Raw genomic sequence first — 22,058 nt, 5'->3', positions numbered from 1 at the left:
AGTAAAAGAATATACTTTTTTTGCTAAGCCTGATTCTGTGTCCCCACTAGAACTATGGTTAAAGTTAGTAGCTGAAGAACTGAGATGAGGGAGGGGTGGCTCACCAAAGGGATAGCAGAGTGTTGTTTCAGAAGAAAGAGGATCTATTTGGAACATGCAGAAACAATGGATGTCCACATATTCACTGTTCCTTAGGTGAAAGGAGTGATAAAGCAAGGTAGAACAGATTTTGTGTATCAGTGAAGTCGAGTCTAGGTAAAAGTGTCTTTTCTAGATTATGCTTATTGTTAAATTTTACTTCTCCATGATTCTGTTGCAGCTAGCCAAGAGATTGTACTCATTTTTTGTTAGCCTAGAAATCACTTTCTTGAAATGGGTGAACTGGGAAATCTTTTTGCTATACAGAAAATATTGTTGCTGTGACAATCGTGGTAGTAGAGGCCTGTTGAAAATGAGTTGGGAAATAGATAGAAGAAACCCCAGTCTCCTCTGTCAGATGAAATGGTACAAGCAGCTGTAAATTTTTCTGTTCGACTTTCCCCTAGAATCACACAGAAATATACACACAGACATATACAGAAACCCACATATACAAACACACAAAAACAGGCCAAATCATCGTCTAACCCAAAAATGATGAAACAAAAAAAATATACATGCCAACTTTCATCTAATAGAAATAAAAATACCTCCAAAATTTCAACTTAATGGTATGTGTCAGATTGTATTGACTCACTTGTGAAAGAAAAATTGCAGTATTACTCATTCTTATTTCAAAGAACATATTTAGAGGTCTCAGTGATTCGTGATGATCAGCAAAAACAGACCCTTTGTGCTCTGTCGTACACTGGCAGGGATGTCTGTGTTAGCTTTGCCAAGGCCCCAGTTGTGCTCATTCCAATATGGACTAATTTTATTTTCCTTTCCCTCTCTCTCTCTGTCTCTGTCTCTCTCTCTTCCTCTCTTTCTGTTTTTAATGTTTGAAAAATACAATAGAATTGTCTCTTCACCACGTGGATATCTGCATGTGTTAAAATTACTTCTATTTTAAGCTCACTCTCTTTTTAATTTAACAGGACATGTCAGAACATGCAGTCTCTTTTCTTTTCACCCTCCTAGAAAATAGGAAATATACAAACCGATCTTGATGGAGGCAAAAAGCCAACTTGTAGGGGAAACAAACAAATAATAATTAAGCACACAAACAAATATAAATAAAGAAACAACATTTGAAGGTCTGGGTGATTTGATTTGAGTTGAAATCCCACAGCATTTGATATAAAGAACTGCAGTATGAAAGAATAACAGCAAGGACATAGGGAGAAATACGGACAGTCTTCTTGCCTGGATCTTAATAGGCAAGGCATTAAATTTGCCTTAACTCAGTTTCCCAGAAGACATTAAAATGAAAGCAGCGCACCAGCATGGCACATGTATACATATGTAACTAACCTGCACAATGTGCACATGTACCCTAAAACTTAAAGTATAATTAAAAAAAAAAATGTTAGGATTTGCTTGATGCCAAGATACTCCTATAATAGACAATGTTCCAAATCAAGTAAGCCTCTTCTGGAAGTGGTATCAAAACAACTGGATTTCATGGCCTTTCCTACCCTATCCCGGATGAACTACTGCACCAGTAGAGCTGGAGTGAAGATGGGTGCAGCCCCAGATGAAAACATTATAGACTTTTACTGTTATTAACCATGACTCAGTAGTTTTCATAAATAAATGCTTTCGTCACTTTCCAGTAAAAAAAAAAAAAAAAAAAAAGAAACTTCTCAATTATAAATATCCATACATAGGCTTACTATATGAAAAAAAATAAAAATATCTCACACTTATTGAGAGTTCATTTTTATGTGAGATAATATGTTTAGAATATATACAACATATATAATATGTATATATATAATATATATCTAAATATATACATATCCCAAAATAAAAAATAATTACCCTTTATGAGGCTGACTTGGATAATTATCTCCTTTTTACAGCTGAGAAGACACGTTGATTTAAGGCACTATCATAAATGCTGTGGTATACCCTTCAGATCCTTATTCAGGATAAGGTATTGCTGTGGTTTGAATGTTTGTCCCCTTTAAAACTCATGCTGAATTTTGTTGTTGTTGTTGTTTTTATTGTTTTGCTTTTGAGACAGGTCTCACTCTGTTGCCCAGGTTGGAGTGCAGTGGTGCGATCTTGCCTCATTGTAACCTCCACCTCCCGGGCTCAAGTGATCCTTCCACCTCAGCCTCTCGAGTAGCTGGGACCACAGGCACACACAACTATGCCCAGCTAATTTTTGTATTTTTTTGTAGAGACAGGGTTTTTCCATGTCGCCCAGGTTGGTCTCAAACTCCTGGACTCAAGCGATCCACCCACCTTGGCCTCCCTAAGTGCTGGGATTACAGGCATGAGCCCCTGTACCTGACTTATATTGAAATTTAAACCCCAATGTGGCAGTACTGACCAAGCATGGGGCCACTAAGATGTGATTAGATCATGAAGGCTCTACTTTCATGGATAGATTATTCCATTCATTGATTAATACATTAATGAATTAATGGGTTAATGGGTTATCATTGGAGTGGAGTTGGTGGTTTTATTAAAATAGGAGGAGAGACCTGAGCTAGCATACTCAGCCTCCTCTCTATGTGATTACCTGTGCCATCTTGGGACTCTTCAAAGTTTCCACCAGCAAGAAGGCTCTTAACAGACGCAGCCTTTTGACCTTTGGCTTTTCAGCATCCGTAACTATAAGAAACAAATTACTTTTTTTTAAATAAATTACCCAGTTTCAGGTATCCTGCTATAAGAAACAGAAAACTGACTAATACACAGATGCCTATTTCCCTAGATGTCTGAAATGTTGGCTTCAAAAGTGCACAGCTGAATTCCTCTTGGGGAATTCCTCTGCCAAAGAAAACCCCCTTGTTCCAGGTTACACTTAGTCCCTTTGGACAATCTCCTTCCACTCACTAGTTTGGAAGAGAGTACAAAAGCCCACTCCTTGCCTCAATCTGGGACATCTCTGAAAGGTCATCTTAGCTCCAGAATTCCCTGAGGGATTGCTGGGACTTTGGTAGCAATCACATTGCTGTTCAGCTTCTCCCTCTGGCCAATCCTATTACTATTACTCCTCATGGGTGTTGATTAAGAGCACTCCTCAGTGAACCTTCTTCATACAAATTTTGTCTCATAGTCTATTTCTGGCAACCACAGCCTAAGGCAGGCATCTAGAATAGGTGCCAATTAAATGTCTGATTTTACAGTTATTTATCAGAAGCACCTATATTAACAATAGATTGTTCTAAAAAGTCAGTTAAGTAATAGAGAAAGTGTAAAGGCTTTGCATTTTATCCAAATACTTACTACATTTATTGTTACACATAGATATCACTACGTAATGCTTCATCAGTTAATCTCTGGCCATATTACCTGAGAGATATATCCATGTAGCATAAAGTCAGCCCTGCCCCAAATGCTGTTGGCTCACAATAAGTAGGACCAGTAATTTTATTGGTCTTTTTTCTTGTGTTATGCAATGCATAATAAGGAAATGTGTGGTCGTCAGTGCCTGAATGCCACTTTCAGTAATAGAAACGCCTTCTGGGGAAATAAGATTGGTGCCAGGACAAGAATATGGAAGCAAGCTTGAAATTATTTCACTTCTATTTCAGAATGGTTTTTAAAAAAAGAAAAAAAAAAAGGCAGCAGCAAGACCATTTTGAGGGCTGCCACCACACTGAGGCATTTCAATGAAAATACTTCTATAGCTTTCTGTAACCTACTAACTAGAAATCCAGGGATCTTAGGTGGGCCTGTCAGCAGTGCCAACTTACCTTTGCACATTATCATTCACAAGGTCCCTTCGTGAGCACTTAGTATTCTTTTTTCCAAAGTGGACTTAGTTATTCCCTAAACAGAAATAAAAACAAATATGTTAAAAAATGGAATATAAACTTTCTGGCTAAGACAGTGCAAGCCCCTATAGATATTCTCTCCTGGTGACTACAGCCCATAATCCTAGACAAAATAACTTATTAAACATTAAACAAAAACAGGCAGACTAGGGAGGGGAGTCAAAAACTGAAGACATGCCCTGAAAAGGCATGAGGCCCCATTGCTTTATTTATTTATTCATTTTCCCTTGAGAGGCCACAGTTGAATTTTGGCAGTAGTGGAAAGAGCATTAAAATGGAAAGAATCCCTTATTTTTGGCTACAGAGACCCCCCCTCCCCCCAAGAAATCCCTAAAACCTGAAGGATGAGGATAAATATCAGAGAGAAGACATCTGTATAATGGGAACCGATAAGGCTGTATATGGACCTGCAAAAGTCCTGGCCTTAACACTAAGCTTTTTGTGTAAGACAGACACAGACTAGCATAGAAATGATTTTGGAAACCAATCTGACATTAGAAATATCACATAGAGAAGGAATATAGAAGTTAAAATTTGAACCAAACTGTGTTGATTGCCAGCCAAAACAACAACAGAAATCTACATGCTCCAGAGGATTTTAACAGGACCTAGTATCCATGCAGCATAACATATTTTCAATTAACAGTGATTCAATATACAAAGAACCAGAAAAAAAATTATAGGTTATCTAGAGAAAAGACTAACAGATGACACCTGTGAGATGACCCAGATGTTGAAATTATTAGACAAAAACTTAAGGCAGCTACTATAGCTATACTCTATAATATAAAGATAAACACAATTGAAATAAATGGAAAGATAACCATTTTCAGCAGAGAAATAGAAATTATTAGACCAAAACTTTAACCAGCTACTATAGCTATACTCTGTAATATAAAGATAAACACAATTGAAATAAATGGAAAGATAACAGTTTTCAGCAAAGAAATAGAAACTATAAAAAATAACCAGGTAGGGCCGGGAGCAGTGGCTCATGCCTGTAATCCCAGCAGTTTGGGAGGTCCAGGCAGGTGGACCACCTGAGGTCAGGAGTTAAGGATGAGCCGGACCAACATGGTGAAACCCCGTCTCTACTAAAAATACAAAAAATTAGCTGGATATGGTGGCATGTACCTTTAATCCCAGCTACTTAAGAGGCTGAGGCAGAAGAATCCCTTGAACCTGGGAGGTAGAGGTTGCAGTGAGCCGAGATCGTGTCACTGCACTCCAGCCTGGCAACAGAGTGAGACTCTGTCTCAAAGAAAAAAAAAAAAAAATTAGAACGAAAAAATGAAATATCTGAAATAAATTTTTCACTGAAAGAGCTCAATAGCAGAATGAAGATGACAGAGGGAAAAGTCAGTGGACTTAAAGATAGACTAAAATAAATGTTTAAATCTGAAAAATTATACACTTACAGATTCAACAACCCTGAACTCCCCATCCCCAAATAAATTAAAAACTAAAAGACCATCCAGACACACATCAATGTAACTGATGAAAACCAAAGATAAAGAAAACATCTTGAAAGCAAATGGAGAAAACTAACATATTACATAGGGGGGACAAAATGTAAATTACTTTCTATTTCTTGTCAGAAACCATGTAGGCCATAAGACAGTGAAACAACAAATTTAAAATGCTAAGAGAAAAAAGCTATCAACAAAAACTTCTATATACATTGAAAATGTCCTTCATGAAAGAAGATGAAATAGAAACATTCACAGATGAAAGGAAACAGAGAATTTGTCACCAGCAAATCTGCTCTAAAAGAAATGCTGAAGGAAGTTTTCCAGGCTGATGGGAAATTACACTAAACAGAAACTTCAAAGTTTGGAAATGAAGAAAGAGCATGAAAAATAGTGACTATCTGGGGTAATATAAAAGACAAATTTCTCCCCTGAATTCTATAAAATACATATGACTATTGAAAGCAAAAATTATTGCAGCGTCCAGTGAAGTCAAGTTTGTATGTGTATGTATGGCAACTATAAGATAAAGGAGGAACCTAAATACTTGTAGTAAGATTTCTAAATTTTATTGGTGTAGTAAAATGTTACCTCTACATACATAGAGTAAAAGGGGGAGCTGTATACATTGTAGTCTCTGGTGCAACCACTAAGAAAAAAAAGTAATACAATAAAATATAAGCAAAAAGACAATAGATGAGTAAATACTAAGTGCAGAAAAATTATATTAAAAAATATATAAGAAATGATAATTCTCAGAAAATTAGCAAAAGAAAATAACATCTTTAATGTGATAAAGGTTATCTATAAAACTATACACATAGTGAGAACTGAATTCATTCTACAAAGATCAGGAACAGGGCAAGGGTGGCAGCTCCTGTCACTCCTATTCAACATTATACTGGAATACTAGTGATTGCAATAAAACAAGGAAAATAAATCAAAGGCATACGGGTAAAAAAATGAAGGAATAAAAATACTTCTTTTGTAGATGATATGATTATCTGTGTAGAAAATCTCAAAGACCCTAAAAACTTATCTTAGAACTAGTAAGTAAGCTTTTGTGATTGTAGAACAAAATTATACCAAAATCAATTGTCTTCCTATATACTAGCATTAAATAAATAGAAATCAATATTTAAAAGTAGTGTTTTTTTATCATAGCACCAAACAACATTAAAAATGTATAAACAACATGAAATAGGTATAAAGCTTTAAAATTAAGTGCAAAACTTGTTTACAGTAAGTCCTCACTTATCATTGTCAATAGGTTCTTGGTGAAAGTGACTTTAAATAAAACAATGTACAGCAGGTTCTGAAATAACATTGTTTTCTTTAATGTTTCATTATGATGTTGATGAGAAAAAAATGAGTTTTGTTATACATCATTTTGCTTAAAATCGCAGTTAGGAAGTTATACTGAAAATGACAAAGCACTAACGAAAGGGCTAAGACTGAAATAATTAGAAAGATATACTATGTTCATTACTAAGATGTCAGTTCTCCCTTTGTTGATTTATAGATTTAATGCAATTTTGAACAAAATTCTAGCAGGATTTTTAAATAGAAATCAACAAGCTAATTATAAAATATACTTAGATGTCAAAGGAAATAGAATAGTCAAACCATTCTGAAAATGAGGAATAATGCTATAAGACTCGCTTTAAGTGACTTCAAACTTATTATATATAAAGCTACAGTAATCATAATTGTGTTTTTTGTGGAAGGATTGATATGTAGAAAAATGGAGTATATCCATATATATATACACAATTGATTTTAGACAAAGGTGCTAAAATAATTCAAAGAAAAAAGATAATCTTTTCAACAAATGATGCTAGAAAAACTGGATGACTCTAAGCAAGAAAAAAAATTAACCTCAACTCATACTTCAGACCTTTCAAAATACTAACTCAACGCATATAACACCTTTCACTGTAAAGCCTAAAACCACAAAACTTCTGTAAGAAAACAAAAGAGAAAGTCTCTATGATTTTTAGATTGCCCAACATATTCTTAGATAAGTCACCAAAATCACTGTTCAAAAAAGAAAAAAATAAGATAATTAAATTGTATTCAAATTTAAACATAATCGGTGAAAAATACCATTGAAAAAGTAAAAAGACAAGTCACAGACTGGAAGACAAGGTTTTAAAATTATATAGCTGATAAAGAATTTGTGTCTGAAATGATACAGAATTTTAAAATCCAATAATAACAAGCAATCCAAGTTATTTGAAAACACAAAAAAGCCGAACTATAGAGACATTTCACCAAAGAAGATACTCAGATTGCAAGCATATGTAAAAGTGCTTAATATCATTATTAGGTGGATTAGTTTCCTAAGACTGCCATCACAAATTGCCACAAACTGGGTGTGTATTAGTTCGTTTTCATGCTGCTGATAAAGACATACTTGAGACTGTGAAATTTATAAAGAAAAAGAGGTTTAATGGACTCAGTTCCACGTGACTGGGGAGGCCTCACAATCGTGGCAGAAGGCAAAAGGCATGTCTTACCTCGTGGCAGGCAAGAGAGAATGAGAGCCAAGCAAAAGGGAAAACACCTTATAAAACGTCAGATTTCATGAGACTTATTCACTACCACGAGAACAGTATGGGGGAACCGCCTCCATGATTCAATTATCTCCTACTGGGTTCCTCCCACAACATGTGGCAATTATGGGAGCTACAAATCAAGATGAGATTTGGATGGAGACACAGCCAAACCATATAAGGGTGGCTGAGAAATAAAACCAAAAACCAGAAATTTATTCTCTGAAGATGGGAAACAGTTTGGCAGCATTTCACATAGTTAAACATAAACTTATGTTAACATATTAATATTTACTCAAGAGAAATCCAAATTTATGTTCACATAACAAATCACATTCAGATGCTGATGGTGGCTTTATTAATAATTGTTAAAAAGTAGAAGCAACCCAAATCTAGTGGTTAGTGGATAAGGAAACTATGGTACATCCACACAATGGAATACTACTCAGCAGTAAAAAGGAATTAACTGTTGATACATAAAACAATATGAATGCAACTCAAATGCATCATGCATTATCCTAAGCAGCGTATCAACACAACTCCCCTAGGTCAAGTTCTTCCCCAGAGGGAATTCAGTTGTAAGGTGTTATAATAGCAATATTTATGCATTTTTATAATCTATTATAGCACTTATCGCTAAAGCGTTAACATCTATTTTCTTGTCTGTTTCTCCCACTAGTCTGTGAAATCAAGGGTAGACTTCATCATTTCTAAGCTTAGCACAGTTGTGATTATGCAGTGAATATTCAATAAATAAATAAATAGCCAGACTTTCTATTGCACTATGATTACATCATTTCTTAAATCTGCTACATTATTTCCTACCATTCCCCTCTTATTTTGTCATATCCTCAAAGTCCTTCCATCCATGCATGGGTACATCTATGACCCATTTCCTTACCTCTCCAGATTTCAGCCCTCTAAATTCTGAACTTTAATGGTTTCGTTGTTCCACTTCTTTTCTGAAGGCAAGAGGTGTGTTTCATATATTCTCATATAGTCCTAAGTGTAGTATCCTCTAATGGGGAGTTAATCTTTAATTGATTCAACCAGTATTTACTAAGTGCCTATAATTTGCCAGTTTCTGTTCTACAAGCTGGGTACATAGCAGGGACTCAAATATACAAATGTCCCTCCTCTCAAAGAACTCATGTTCCAGTGAGAAAAGTTTCAGAATAAACATAAAACAAATAAATACATAACATGTAAGCTGGCAGTAAGTACCAGGGAAATAAGAAAGGATTAGGAGATAAGCACTGGGTACATATGTGTGGTGGGAGGAAAGTCACATAGAAGGAGGGATTGCCATTTTGTGTAGAGTGATTGGGCAAGATCTAATAAAATAAAGATTAAATAGAGACTGAAGAAAGATAGGGACTGAGTCGGGCAGAGTTATGGAGAGAAAAATCACTCTAGCACCCTACTAATTCCTGGATGAGCACCTTAAAAGTTCACAAAGGGGAAAAAAAGAGGGGGCATGTTCATGCAGATGGAAAGAAATATTTGAAATCTTTCAAATACAACAGAGCATCTTTTTCATGAGTAAAACCTATAATTTAATGGGATCTGATAATTTAGGGTGGAGAACTGCTTGAGAGCACAAGGCAATGTTTCTTTTACCTGTTGTTAAAACCAAGCAGGCTGCCATGTGTTACAGTGTAGGGTGCAGGTAGCAAGGCTGAATGACTCTCCTAAACTCTGTCCTTAAAAATATGTCCTCCACAGGCCGGGTTTGGTGGCTCACGCCTGTAATCTCAGCACTTTGGGAGGCCGAGGTGGGCGGGTCACAAGGTCAGGAGATTGAGCCCATCCTGGCTAACACGGTGAAACCTCGTCTCTACTAAAAATACAAAAAAATTAGCCTGGCGTGGTGGCGGGCACCTGTAGTCCCAGCTACTCGGGAGGCTGAGGCAGGAGAATGCTGTGAACCCAGGAGGCAGAGCTTGCAGTGAGCTGAGATTGTGCCACTGCACTCCAGCCCAGGCGACAGAGCCAGATTCCGTCTCAAAAAAAAATGTCCTCCACATACTATCATATCACCCTCTATCTTCTTTGTCTCAATGGCAGTTTGAGGGGCAAAATCTATCATTTAAGATTTAGTTCTGAAAAGCGAATAGGCAAAAACAGGAGGTAAAGAAATAGCCAATCATCTAATGCCTGAGCACAGCGGGAGGGACAATGATCGGGGTATAAACCCAGGCATTCGAGCCGGCAATGGCAACCCACTTTGGGTCCCCTCCCTTTGTATGGGAGCTCTGTTTTCACTCTATTAAATCTTGCAACTGCAAAAAAAAAAAAAAAAAAAAAAGAAAAGAAAAGGGGAAATATCAAAATTGTCAGGAGATTTGATTAATGTAGGATCACAGTTCAGTGAGAAACAATACTTGACTTCTATTTAAAGTGACAAGGTAATATTTTAAAAGTAAATATAGGTGGTAATATAATTGTTAAATATATTAGTTATTTCAAAAGTGAGAGTATTGGTTATCTTAAAAAGTCAAGGACATGATAAAATCAAGATTAAAACATAAGAACTTATTCTGAGAAGAAACAGTTTTCATTTTTCAGGCAGATTACCCAGAAAAAAAAAAAAAAAAACTTTTAGAACCTCTTAAAAAGACCAGTATATTAAAAAGAAAAAAAGAAAACACAAACTTTTTTTGAAAATCTTATGCATTGACGAATACAAATTCCCTTTTCTTGACCTTTTTACAAGTTTATACATTAAAATTTTTTTTCTTAAACTTCCCTCCTCCTCATTCTGTAACAGTCATTTTACTTTAAGACAAAGCTATACTCTCTTTTTTCTTTAACAAAAATACTTTCTTGTAGTATAATTTCTCAAAATGGCAAAAATGAACACATTTATTAACACAAATATGTATAGCCTCTTGGCACCATATTAATATGAGGCAAAAAAACATGAACTTACAATTATTCTTTATGACTAATGTTTTAGTATTTCTATCTTTGAAATTCTACCTAGATACCTAATGAATCTTCTATCTGGATACTTAATGAACGCCCATTAATTATCTCAATTTAGTAACAGTCGAAGGTTTCAAATTATCTAAAGATCTTGGAAATTCTCTTCAAACTTACTTACCAGAAAATATAATTACTGTTGAAATACAGTTTGTTAGAATAATTACTCAATTTTGTTAAACCCAAAGTAATTTTTTGTAATATTATACCTTAAGTAGAAATAATACTAGCTTATTTGATCAGTAAACCTATAAGCTTAAAAATAACATACCGAAGTAGAATAAAAATGTACATGGGCCAGGCGCGGTGGCTCATGCCTGTAATCCCAGCACTTTGGGAGGCTGAAGCAGGCGGATCACGAGTTCAGGAGATCGAGACCATCTTGGCTAACACGGTGAAACCCCATCTCTACTAAAAATACAAAAACAAATTAGCCGGGCATGGTGGCAGGCACCTGTAGTCCCAGCTACTCGGGAGGCTGAGGCAGGAGAATGGCATGAACCCGGGAGGCGGAGCTTGCAGTGAGCCGAGATCGCGCCACTGCACTCCAGCCTGGGCGACAAAGCGAGACTCCGTCTCAAAAAAAAAAAAAAAAAAAAAAAAAAAAAAGGATATGATATGGTTAGGCTTTGTGTTCCTGGCCAATATCTCATCTTAAATTATAATCCCCATAATTCCCATGTGTTGAGAGAGAGACTAGGTGGAGGTAACTGAATCATGGGGGCAGTTTCCCTCATGCTGTTCTCTTGATAGTGAGTGAGTTCTCACAAGATCTAATGGTTTTTATAAGGAGCTCTTCTCTCTTTGCTCAGCACTTCTCCTTCCTGCTGCCTTATGAAGAAGATGCCTTGCTTCCCCTTTGCCTTCGGCCATGATTCTAAGTTTCCTGAGGCCTCACCATTCATGCTGAACTGTGAGTCAATTAAGCCTCTTTCCTTTATAAATTACCCAGTCTTGGACAGTTCTTTATAGTAGTATGAAAATGGACGAATACCGTATACTTGCATTATACTGATAATAATGACAATTTAGAGAAAACATAATTATTTGTATTAAACCAAAATTATTAAACTAGTCTTATTTGCTGACATTTTACCTAAATTATGTGAATATTCTTGAAATATTTTTGAATTAGTTTCTCTAAGAATATCTCTTTTTTTCACCTTGAAATTATTTGAGATTGTTTTCTTAATTTCTGGTAATATTAGGATTGGCCAATTGTATAGAGGCTTCTTTATCCCTAAGCCAATCATGATAGAACTTCTTTAATGTAAGGAATTTCAAATAGTAGTAATAGTACTAATTAATTAGTACTATCCAGAGGTAAGAAATTTATTGTATATTCACATAGTTGAAGTGAAAGACTTTTTTGAATTATAGACATATAAACATATGGACAGATACAGATAGCTTATAGTCTCAATTATATAATTGCAGCCATGAGTCAAGCATAAACACACAAATACACAATTCACAGGTCCATTTCAAAGACCCGGTCTCTACTCAGTGGGTGTACATTCTTAATAATTTGAGCTCAAAATAGATACATCAATAAACAGCACAGACTAACAAACCAACTTCTTTGTCTTCTTTGCACCCAACAAAGACATGCTCTCTCTAAATCATTAATCTCATTACAAGGATCAACAAATGATCAGACTAAGTTAAAAAAAGAAAGTCATCCAGGAGTCCTATTGGAGCTATAAGGAAGGATGGAGATCTGTCTTATCTCAGAATATGGAGAGCAGGGTCCTTTGAGATTAGCATGAAAGGATGGAAAGATTTCTTAACCACTGCAGCTTTCTAATGGCATAGGGCTCAGGTGAAGTTTAACATCATCACAGTTCTTTTAAGTAGATACTATTATAATTGTCATATTCTTGATGAGAAAACTAGGGAATAAAGAGAATAAGTAACTTGCCCAAATTCACATAGTTGCTAAGTGGTAGAGATGGGAATCAAACTCTTGAAGTTTCACACTAGAGTTTATGCTATCCGTCAACATATTCACCTGTAATACACTCTAAGTAGAGTTTTCTAGGAGGTTCAAGATCTTTTCTACCTAGTACATCCTGTTTACCCATAGACTATCACTCAGTAAATATTTGATGGAGGAATAAATAAATAAATAAATAAATAAATAAATAAATAAGAAGAGTGAGTTATAAATAGTGAAATAAAGAAAGAGAGGCAGAAAAAGAAACATATAGAGATGAAGAAGAGAATGAATAAACGTCTCCTCTTTTTTACTCCCAGCTATAAATAAATATACATATATAAAATTATATACCTACACACATGCACATATGTTGTTCTGACTCTTGTAGACACAAGAGAAAAAGACCTCACTTAAGCCATTTTAATTTTCAATTGTTAATGTACTCCTAGGAAAACTTTTACTCATTTAGAGACATACATTAATTGCCCCCAAGGAGGGAGAATATAAATAATCTGACATTGTTGCTCATAAAAACTGGAAAGCATTGACCAATTTCAAAGTGTAATCACCTATTTTCCTGTCAATAATTATTTGATACAAAATTTTCCTTCTTGATTTGAAGCTTCTTAAAAGCAGAAATTCCATCATACCCATATCTGAATTTTCATCATTTTACATAGTATCTGATGGATATGGTAGATATCCAATAAAATTGGATAGGAAAAATTAAACTTTGTGAAACTGCCTCTCCCTTTTGGAGTAACGGGAAATGAGAAATGATTCCAGTTGATGTAATCTAACAACAGTCTGCATTCTATCTCTGGGTTCCACATACATGGATTCAACAAATCTCGAGTAAAACCAACCTGGATTGAAAATGTAGTTAGGTCTCCGATGGTTGAGTCTGCACATGGCTTTTCTTGTCATTATTCCCTAAACAATACAGTATAATAATGATTTACATAACATTTACATTGTATTAGGTCTTATAAGTAATCTAGAAATTATTTAAAGCACAGCAGGCCTTTGAGTAATGTAATTTACTTCAGCATCATTTCATTATAATGTTGATGAGAAAAATAATAATTGCTTCCTGGCTAGCCCCACTTTCTGTGTACAGTGTACATTTTCCCCAAGTCTGCCTGGGTTTTCTCTGGGTACTCAAGTTTCTGCTCCAAAATGTGCACATTAGGATACTTGCCATATCTGAATGGTTGTACTGTGTTAGGGGAAGGTGTGTGAGTGTGGGTGTGAGTGCTCCCTGCAGTGGAATAGTGCCTGGTCTAGGGTGGGTTTTCTCTTTGCTCCCTAAGCTGCCAGGACAGGCTCTGGCCAGCCAAGACTCTGAACTGAAATAAGCAGTTTGAAAAACGAATAAATGGATACAAATTATTGTCAAATAAAAATTTGTAAAGTAGATAATAACCACACAAATGTACAAAAATAAAAAAATGTGGCACAAAATCAGCAAGCTTGCCATATTTGTGGTTGTTTTTGAACTGTTTCGTGGGAAAAGGCGATCTTTTCAATTTTCACTCTGCAAGCATTGATTACTTGGTTTAACCCACCACCACTACAACTGCTGTTACTCACTGATTCACTCAAAATTGAGTAAACAAGTATCCTACTTTTTATTCCTCTTTCTTTCTTTTTTTCCTTTAAGACAGGGTCTTACTCTGTTGCCCAGGCTGGAGTACAGCGGCATGATCACAGCTCATTGCAGCCTTGACCTCCTGGGTTCAAGCAATCCTCCCACTTCAGCCTCTTGAGTAGCTAGGACTACAGGCATGTACCACCATGCTCAGCTATTTTTTTTTTTTTTTTTTTTTTTTTTTTTTTTTTTTTTTTTTTTTTGTAGAGACGGAGTTTCACTATGTTGCCCAGGCTGGTAACAAATTCCTGGCCTCAAGCGATCCTCCTGCCTCAGCCCCCAGAGTGCTAGGATTACATGTATGACTCACTGAGCTGGACTGATCTTTCTTAAATGTGTGTTTAGTGATCATTTATTTCAGTGTTTAATACTGCTAGTGTTTTGGGTCTTTGTTTAGAAGTTTGGTGATGATCTTGTGACTAGAAATATGCTATAAAACCTTTACTCTTGTTTACATCAATTGGCCTATGGTGAAATTTGTTTTATATGCCATTTAACTTAAAGTCAGTTTCCAAGAACCTGTCAAAGTGAGGACTTACTGTATATTAGAGGATTTGTGTAGGCTATATGCAAATACTGAATCATTTTATATTTAGTAATTGAGCATTTTCAGATTTTGATATTCACAGGAGGTCCCAAAATGATTCCCCGATGGATACCAAGGGATGATTGTACAACTGAAATACATTCTGACAAAATGGTATATTTGTTAAAACTTCCCAAAGAAGGTTTGCAATGACTTCCAGTTTGGGATCAGTATTTACGCTTGAGACTGTATTATAACCCACACAATACACAAACACACATACACAGTGAGGTCAACCTGGATCAAGCTGATGTAATATTTTGATACTGTTGACCTCAGCTATTCTCATGTGGACAGATTCTTGTACATCGAATCAGAACAGAATCTAGAGAAAAGATTCAGTTAAGTCTTGGTAAAAAAAAAAAAAAAAAAGAAAAGAAAGAACTATTACAATGTTGGGCTTTTTATGATTATCACATTCAAAAAAATAGTTTCATGATAACAATTTTTAGATATTCTTGATACACTGGGATGGCCTAGTTATTTCTAACTCTGGTTCTTATCCTGGCTATCCACTATGGTAGTTATGGAATATTTTTGCTCAGATTCCCAAATAAGTTTGCTATACTTTAGGTTTATTCATACAGTTTACTTCAGTGTGAAAATGGTCCTGTTGGTAATAATAATTTGCATATTATTTTTGTCATAATATTAATAGCAATATTTATAATGGTATTTTGTAACATTTATAATGGTATAATAAATCTTTTATATGCATCATCATATTTGATTCCTACCATAAGCCTGTGATATAAATAGTTCATTACAGGCAGTTAGCTTTTGATAAGGAAATAAGAGAGATTTGCCTAGTGTCTCACAGCTATTCACCCTTAGAGACTCCTAGTTTAATGATCATATAAATATAATGACTCAGTTGGCTTATACTCATACTTATAAAAAGCCTCAAAATAACCAAACCAGTGAGAAATTGTTCTGGCATAAAAAATATAACGTTGATAGAGGATATTATTTGTAACTGATGGAGACTTAGCTACTTATACCTGTTGAGGGTGTGTATGTGTGGGGGATCTTTTCTCAGATTTTTCAAACATTAACACCAAAACTATGTGAAAATCACATATTCTAACCTGTGAAATGTTTTTTCCAATTCCTCTTTAGTTTGAAATGTCCCCCAAAAGCAGTGGTATGCTTAGAATTTCTTGTTCTACTATATCACAGAGAATTCTAAATGCTTTATACTTCCAGTAGAAATTATTGGCTAAATTTTGATAAGAAAAATCTACCTTTCTATCACTTAAATATAATGGGAAGATGGCAATCATAGCACCAAAAACTGACCTTGGAAGAAAAGGTTTTGTCAGTAATAAGTTTTCGGAGCATAAGATCGGATGGAGTCTTTAGAATTAGCTGAGGGAAAACAGTTGCCTAGCTAATTGTCTGGACAAAACAAAGGCAGATAAAAGGTGCCCCAAATTATTTTCCACAGTCACACCACAGGATGATCAAGGAAGCCGTACAGAAGAGGCTTTTTCTCCTCACCAGGACGAAAAGTACACTTTTGTGGTGTACAGACCTTGAGTCATTCAAGCCATCACAGTTTTTCACAAGCACTAGTTTTGAAGCTGAAAGTGAAGGACAATACAATATAATTTACATATTCTTCTGGAAACTGCATTTGATGGAAGGTGACTGAATGAGCATTACCAAAGAAATGAGCGCCATTCCCTATGGGTGTTCATGGTTATATAGAAGAATGAACCTCTTCTTATATGGGTGGATGCAAAAGTTTGTGTTTGTGTGTACGCAGACATAACTCAATCTTCTTGAGGTAAAGGCAAATATTTCCTACTAGTTTTTCGTAGCTCATGAAGTTATATATTAGCATATGTACTTTTATTGGTTCAACATGACAGGGCTATTTGAATTATCAAAGAAAGAGCCATAAGTATAATTAAATTAGAATTCATATCTAATATTCATGATACTGATGAAGACCAAAAGCTCTCCCACTTCCCTCATCTGACACAACTTCAACTTATGTTGTACTTTTGAATTAGAAGTAAGTGCATGAAAATCTCCAAGAAGATTGAACTCCCTGTTTAAAATTACTAGTATTTGATGTCAAAAACCTTGAGTAATCTCCCCAAGCCTTGGTGCATGTAATTGTAAGAGTTAGACTTTGTAAGATGCTTGTTATCTACTTGTACTCATTTGGCCAAACTTCTCAATTGAGTCAAATGAAAGGATTTATTTGGCCCCTTTCTTATGGTAAGGAGAAGCTACAAAATGAGATCCAATGAAAAGAATGCCAAGAAAAAGCATACGTTACTCTCTACAGCCTTGAAAAACCTGTTGTAAGACAACTACCCAAGGCCTGGAGTGGTCTGAGGAGGGTAGATGGTGGAGGGTTCTCCCAGATGAGAAATAACCATCATTCTAGGAAGAATATATATATATATATATATGTTTATTTATTTATATATTCTTTTATATATATTCATATATATATGCATATATATTTATACATATAAATGAATATTTTATATATAAAATGAATATATAAATGAAATATATATATGTATGTGTATATATATATATAATCAAAACACAGGAAAGCTAAAAAATGCTATTATCTACATACATAAAAGTTCCTAACATCATAGCTAGGTTCCCGGATTTAAGTGCATATATTTTTTCTTTTTCTTTCTTTCTTGAGGAGAAGTAAACGTGCAGTTACCCTGGACTATAGTAGTTGGAGACAGTACTAGGGAAAATGACATTTTTTTGTCTACTTCAGTGTTTAATTATTCCCCAGATCCATTTTGTCTTTTCTCTCAGATGGGTATTCTCATGGAAGCAGTTCAATTTACAATAGAATCCTGAAACTTTTTAATACTGCCTTCTTGTAAAGGTTGCTTCTCAAAGTAAGAGATAGCTTTTAAATGTAGAACTTTGTTCTCAAAGCTGCTGAAACTTTTCTTGGAGTAAGTTACCACTTTTAAATTATCTTTCTTATAGGAAAAAAAAAAACTTTACTGACTGGAATTCGAAGACAGTAAAGAAAATTCAGAATATAAGTGAGTGTGTGCCTAATACTTGATCTTCTATTCCATGAATAGTGCTTTCATACTGAATTTGATTAAATAAGGGAAAATTTCTAGTTTTATTCGAGGCATGAATATACAGATTCCTTGATAGAGGGTGTGGCCTTCATTAGCAATATAATAAAATATTTCTTTCTCTCTGCTTTCCACACACGGTAGAATTGCACTTCCCTACTCTTTCTTCTTTTCTACTTTTTTTTTTTTTTTTTTTTTTTGAGACAGAGTCACACTCTGTTGCCCAGGCTGGAGTGCAGTGGAATGGTCATTGCTCACTACAGCCTAGACCTACCTGAGATCAGGTGATCTTCTCACCTTATTCTCCCACCTAGCTGGGACCACAGGTTCACACCACCATACCTAGCTAATTTTGTATTTTTTGTAGAGATGGGATTTCACCATGTTAGCCAGGCTGGTCTCAAACTCCTGGGCTCAAGAAACCTATGCACTTATGCCCCACAAATTGTTGGGATTACAGGCATGAACCACCATGCCCATCCTTCTCTACCCTTTCAAAGTTAGGTGTGCTATATTAATATGTTTTTATAAACATAATATGAGTGGAAACAATATGAATCATTTCTTGAAACTTTTGAATACAGTGTGTTACTTGCCATATATTCTTGTCCATTAGAAAATGATTATGAAAGCATCAGTCAAGGTTAACTTTTGTCACCCTGAGATCCTAAGTAACTACAATGAATTGAGCCCTTTTATCAACTGTTAACTCCAATGTAGGTTAAGGTCTGATGAATCTGTGTTAACAAGAAATTGTTTTGATTGTTTGGTTGGATTTTGTTATTGTTATTGTTTTTGTTACTAAAACAAAAACTGGTTTACCCTGACTGATTATAACAGAAAAGGATTTTAAAACCTTTATTCAGTTTTCTAGCCTCATGTTAAGTTGGTGGAGTTATTGAGAGTAATCTCTATAGTGTCAAATGTTTGCTTTGGACTTTCATCCATGATTAACAATAAGCCATGTTACTGAGCTTTTATATTTTGCCTCTCCATACCACATAATGGAGACAGAAATGTATAGAAGACTACTATCTAGCATCAAATCCTCCTTCTTGGTGGGAAAAGCTTTGTTTCTGACTTCAGTCCTCCATGTTTGCACTTCCCTCTACCTCAAATGTACTTATTCCAGGTCTTTGCATGGCTAGTTTTTCATCATAGATATTCATATGCCATCCCTTGAGAGATTTGTTAATCAACCTAACTAAAATAGACTATTCTGTTATTCTCTATCACTGTATTAGTCTGTTCGCATGTTGCTAATAAAGACATACCCCAGACTGGGTATTTATAAGGGAAAGGGTTTGGATTGACTCACAGTTCCTCATGGTTGGGGAGGCCTCACAATCATGGCAGAAGGTTAGTGAGGATCAAAGTCACATCTTACATGGTAGCAGGCAAGAGAGAGAGCATGTGCAGGGGAACTTCCCTTTATAAAACCATCAGATCTCATGAGACTTATCCACTACCACAAGAAGAGAATGGGAAAGACCCGCCCCCATGATTTTATTACCTCCCACCAGGTACCTTTCACGACAGAGCAGAATTATGGGACTACAATTCGAGATTTGGGTGGGGACACAGCCAAACCATATCAATCATGTAACATCTTCTATTTTATTCACAACTCTTAAACCCTCTAAGATATTTTTATGCATATTTGCTTATCTGATTTACTAATTATAAGACTCCACTAGAATGGAGACCACATGATTGTAAAAATGTGGTCTGTTTGTTTCAACACTGTGCTCCAGCTAAATGAATAGTAACTTGTATAAAATAGATTGTGGGCTGGGCACGGTGGTTCATGCTTATAATCCTAACACTTTGGGAGTCCAAGGCTGGCAGATTGCTTGAGCCCAAGAGTTAGAGATCAACCTGGGCAACATAGTGAAACCCCATCTCTACAAGAAAAAACAAACAAACAAACAAAAAAACAAATACTAGCCAGATGTGGTGGTGCACACCTGTAGTCCAAGCTACTCAGGAGGTTGAGATGGGAGTATCACCTGAGCCCAGGAAGTGGAGTCTGAAGTGAACTGGGATCATGCCCCTGCACTCCAGCCTGGGCAACAGAGTGAGATGCAGTCTCAAAAATAAATAAACAAACAATAAATTCGGTTGTGATATCAATTTTTGTTTGAATGGATAACTAGAGACTTCTGTTTCCAGCCAAACCAGAATAACAGGGAACAGACCCATTCTCACCCTTTAAAAAACTACAACAAATTGAACAAAGTGTTTGAAAGTGCAATTTCACTGGACAAAAGTCAGCATTGAATACTAAACCCTGAGGTTAGGGAAACAAATGAGGTAAGCCCTGTGATTGCCCCAGTTTACTGTTGGAGACAGTTTCCAGGCTGTATGGTAGGGAGGGAGACCTTAGGTGGGTCCCAGAGTCTCCCTGAGTGGAAGCAATAGAGGCTGGAGTCTGTTGTGGCCCATCCAGCTAGAGTTCATAGGACAGAGTACCAAAAGGAGTACACTGTGGAGTGAGAAAGCTCTTATGATCTGCAGAATTAGTCTTCATGTTAGTCTTCATCAGAGGACTAATCAGAGGATGAGGGAGAGGAAACTACCAGTACTGGGGAAATAACTACCTAAGAAAGCAAGAGGAACAATTCCAAAAGATCACAAGAAGCCAGAAATATTTTATGTTCCCACCAGTCAGAGAGGAAAAACTTCATAAGACATGAGCATCAGGTAGAATATGCAGTGGGGCATTGCCTCAGTAGTGGGGGAACATTAGCCTTAGACTAATGCTTCTCTGGTCTTGCCTAACAAAGCTTGAATTCAAACAATTAGAAAGCTCAAAGTTCTTCCAAATAACTGTGTTCTAGAACAAACTCTAATAATCATATTTTGATCTGGCCAACATGGTAAAATCCCGTCTCTACTAAAAATACAAAAAAAAAAAAAAAAATTATCCGAACATGGTGGCATGCACCTGTAATCCCAGCTACTTGGGAGGCTGAGGCGGGGGATTGCTTGAACCAGGGAGGTGGAGGTTGCAGTAAGCTGAGATTGCACCACTGCATTCCAGCCTGGGTGATAGAGTGAGACTCCATCTCAAAAAAAAAAAAAAAAATTCAGCATCCAATAACAAAATTAAAAATTGTTGACATACAACAAGAATTATCAGACATGCTTAGAAATAATAATTTATAACCCACAGTCACAGGGAAAGATAATTAACTACAACCAATTGAGAAATAATGGAGATGAAAGATTTAGTAGAGAAGAACATTAAACTATATAAATATGCTTTGTGTTTTCAAGAAAGAAGATGAAAACTTAAATAAGTTAAAGAGAGGAATGGAAGACTTAAAGATCCAAAATAATCTCCTGTAGATGAAAACTGTAATATTTGAGATTTAGCCAGGCGTTGTGGCTCACGCCTGTAATCCCAGCACTTTGGGAGGCCAAGGCGGGCAGATGACTCGAGGTCGGGAGTTCAAGACCAGCCTGACCAACATGGAGAAACCCTGTCTCTACTAAAAATACAAAATTAGCTGGGCGAGGTGGCACATACCTGTAATCCCAGCTACTCAGGAGTCTGAGGCAGGAGAATCCCTTGAACCCAGGAGGCGGAGGTTGCAGTGAGCGGAGATCTTGCCATTGCACTCCAGCCTGGGTGACAGACTCTGTCTCAAAAAACAAACAAACAAAAAATTGAGATTTAAAATATGCACAATGAAATCAATAGCATATTTGTTAATATCGCAGAAAAGATAAATGTATTTAAAGATTTAGCAATAGAAAATATCTAAAATGAAACAGAAAAAGACATGAAAAAGACAAGAGATTATCAGTGAGATGTAAGACAACATTAAGTAATAAGCTGCCTACTATGCATGTAAA

At 35.8% G+C, this 22,058-nt stretch overlaps 1 long non-coding RNA gene across 2 annotated transcripts in view; it reads right to left on the bottom strand.

The window, feature by feature from the left end:
- The window catches only part of LOC104008470 (uncharacterized), a 126,550-nt gene that overhangs the window by 85,904 nt on the left and 18,588 nt on the right, over nucleotides 1-22,058 (bottom strand). Inside the window, exons 4-7 of one of the 2 annotated variants that reach the window (XR_010147534.1) lie at nucleotides 21,730-21,841; nucleotides 13,747-13,813; nucleotides 3,852-3,927; nucleotides 2,672-2,763 (exon numbers count right to left, since the gene is read on the bottom strand). This is a non-coding gene — a long non-coding RNA (uncharacterized LOC104008470). The remainder of the gene's footprint in view (nucleotides 1-2,671; nucleotides 2,764-3,851; nucleotides 3,928-13,746; nucleotides 13,814-21,729; nucleotides 21,842-22,058) is intronic. The other variant, XR_683067.4, reaches the window with a different exon arrangement.

The sequence above is a fragment of the Pan troglodytes genome, chromosome 9, assembly GCF_028858775.2.
Source record: "Pan troglodytes isolate AG18354 chromosome 9, NHGRI_mPanTro3-v2.0_pri, whole genome shotgun sequence".
Taxonomy (NCBI): Eukaryota; Metazoa; Chordata; class Mammalia; order Primates; family Hominidae; genus Pan; species Pan troglodytes.
The sequence above is the reverse complement of the archived record's forward strand: the minus strand, read 5'-3'. Positions and strand labels throughout refer to the sequence as shown.